General features: G+C 39.1%; 1 non-coding gene across 1 annotated transcript; it reads left to right on the top strand.

Annotated features, from left to right (window-relative positions):
- The first annotated feature begins 427 nt into the window (after positions 1 to 427).
- Positions 428 to 557, top strand: LOC119039435 (small nucleolar RNA SNORA51). Its single transcript, XR_005080612.2, has one exon. It is a non-coding gene; the product is annotated as a small nucleolar RNA SNORA51 (small nucleolar RNA).
- The last annotated feature ends 2,091 nt before the right edge of the window (positions 558 to 2,648 follow it).

The raw sequence follows: 2,648 nt of genomic DNA, 5'->3' as shown, positions 1-2,648 counted from the left end.
TTAACTTTCAAAGAATACTACCAATTCAATAATAAAAAGACAGAAACTCCATGGGTAAAATACTTGAGCAGGCAATTCCCAAAAGAAATAAATATGGCTGACCAATACATGAGCTGCTCAACTCGCTAGAAAGCAAAAAAATACAACTTAAAGAAGGTACCCTTTTCACTTAGCAAACTGGCAAAAATTATATATATATATATATTTGTTTTTTTTCAGTTGTTATTGGCCTGAATGTAGAGAAATGGCCATGATCAAAAAGATAATATGGCAATAGGTGTCAAAAATCTTTAAAAAAAAATCTTAAAAGTGTTCACTAAGCTAACCCAGCAATTCCATTTCATGAATTTATTACAGGTAAATGATCATATATGTGCACATGGATTTAGTAGCACAGGTCCCTTGAAGCAATAATAATAAGAAACAAGGCCTCCGGTGCTGACCACAGGCTGTGTTCTTACACTGCCTGCACAGAAAGAGGAGGCAGAGCAAACTCACCTGGTACACACCTCAGCCCAGGCCTTTGCCTGGTCTGTATTGTGAGTGGGAGGACATGGGGGGAAAAAAATTTTTTAAAAACCTGAAAAAAATCAACATCTAGCAATAAAATGTTGATTGAAGAAATCATGCAATACATCCATATGATGGGATAAAATGCATCTTGAAAATGATTTTAATATGAAAAGATATAGATAATACACTGTAATTTAATAATCAGATTATATAGCTCTGGCTGGTGTGACTCAGTGGATTGAGCACGGGCCTGTGAACCAAAGGGTTGCTGGTTTGATTCCCAGTCAGAGCACATGCCTGGGTTGCAGGCCAGGTCCCCAGAGCGGGCATGCATGAGAGGCAACCACCCAATGATGTTTGTCTCCCTCTCTTTCTCCCTTCCCCTCTCTCTAAAAATAAATAAATAAAATCCTTTAAAATTAAAAAAAATCAGATTATTAAATAGTACATATAAATAATCCTATTTTAGTTGTGTATAAATGCATAGAAAAGGGACTGAAAGGATATAAGCTTATATAGAATATAAAAGTCATTTAATATTGACCTCTAGATGGTAGGACTCCTGAAATGGATGAGGACTAGACAAAAATGTGAAATGACAATGTTTTTCTTTGGTGTTCCTGACCTTTCCTTACGTGCCCTTTCCCATTATCTTGGGTATGGAGGGCCCTCAAATACTCTCTGCTTTCTCCTTTAGAAAAGAGTCTATTTGATTAACTCTAATTTATAAAATCCATTACCTCCCTCAAGGGCATTTTCTTGTCAACAAGGGACACAGGACAAAGTTAGAAGAATGTACAGGGTCCAGCAAAAGTAACGCTTGCTTGAGGGTGGTTGGTAAGGTACGTGAATGTCTCACACAAAATGAATTGCAATCAGAACATTTCACCTAAAATGTCACATGGTGTGCTTGAGTGTGGTATTGTTATGTTACAGAACTATGTGCTTATGATTTTGTAATAAAAGAGTGGTGTTATTTATGCCAGAACCTGTATACACAGTCCTTTTAGAACTGTACAAATCTATAAGCAGCATGAGGAAGGGGTTCAATGGACACCTGGCTTTTGCCACTGCAGTAAGACAGTTTCATGTGGTACAATGAGCACCAAACAACTATAGCGAGCATAGGCAGTCTCTTCATTCATTCTACTTTATGCAGAAATAGTATAATAGTATTGTAATTTCCTTTTGTGGAATTACCTCTCTCCTATTAAGTAAAACCTTGATGAGACCATAAGTCAAGGTAACTGCTGAGGAATGGGTAGGTGACCTGAGGGTTCACCTGACTCTCTTCCTGGGTGTTTGACTCTCAGATGGGCCGATGCAGGCCAATGGGAAAAGATCAGCTGGCTCCTCTCCATTTACAGAGGCTCCCGGTCAAAACAGTGGAATGGTTCCTATTCCTATGACCACTGATGCTGCCTGGGTTTTGTCCTTTCTGACTGTGGCATTTTGCTTTCCTTCTGTGAGCACTGCATTACCTTTTAGCTCATTCCTTCTTGCTTAGGTTAGCCAGGGAGTCCTGTTGCTGACAGCTGAAGCCTTCATGTCTCCAGGTATCAGGAGACATGATGACTCTCTGTGGAATACTTAGCATCTCTGGTTTTATTTTTTTAGTGTGAAAAGGAAGTGGTTGGACCACATGCTTTCTAATTTCTCCTCTAACTCTAAAAAGAAATAAATGTATAAGGCTAGGTTTCCTTAGAAGTCTTTAATAATTTTGAACATACGCCAATTCCTAGATGAACAGGTTGGAGGCTGATGCACTTTCCCATTAACTGTGACGTCTCGTTTGGTTTCTTAGCAGGCCTTCAGCTTTTAGGCCCTGGAGTCCATTTAAGGTCATTTAAGCAGAGGCCGCATCTGTGGCATCTGAATTATCTGGCTAAGCATCCTGAACTCATTGGTTATTTGCCAGCCACATACTAGATCAGGGCCTGTCAGAATGGCCTCATTTTGAAAGACTATTTAAATGACAAGAGGAATTACATCTGAGAGAAAGGAAATCTTGGGTAAAGAAACCAAGGAATTGGCACAGCTGGGTATCATTAGCAATGATCAAATCTTATCCAGTATAAAAAGCAACAGGAAGTGAGATGGGGGCAAGTATGTGTATGGATGAGTATGTCTGTATA

This window comes from Artibeus jamaicensis, unplaced genomic scaffold (genome assembly GCF_021234435.1).
Source record: "Artibeus jamaicensis isolate MK-2021 breed Jamaican fruit bat unplaced genomic scaffold, CSHL_Jam_final contig_233, whole genome shotgun sequence".
NCBI lineage: Eukaryota > Metazoa > Chordata > Mammalia > Chiroptera > Phyllostomidae > Artibeus > Artibeus jamaicensis.
The sequence above is the reverse complement of the archived record's forward strand: the minus strand, read 5'-3'. Positions and strand labels throughout refer to the sequence as shown.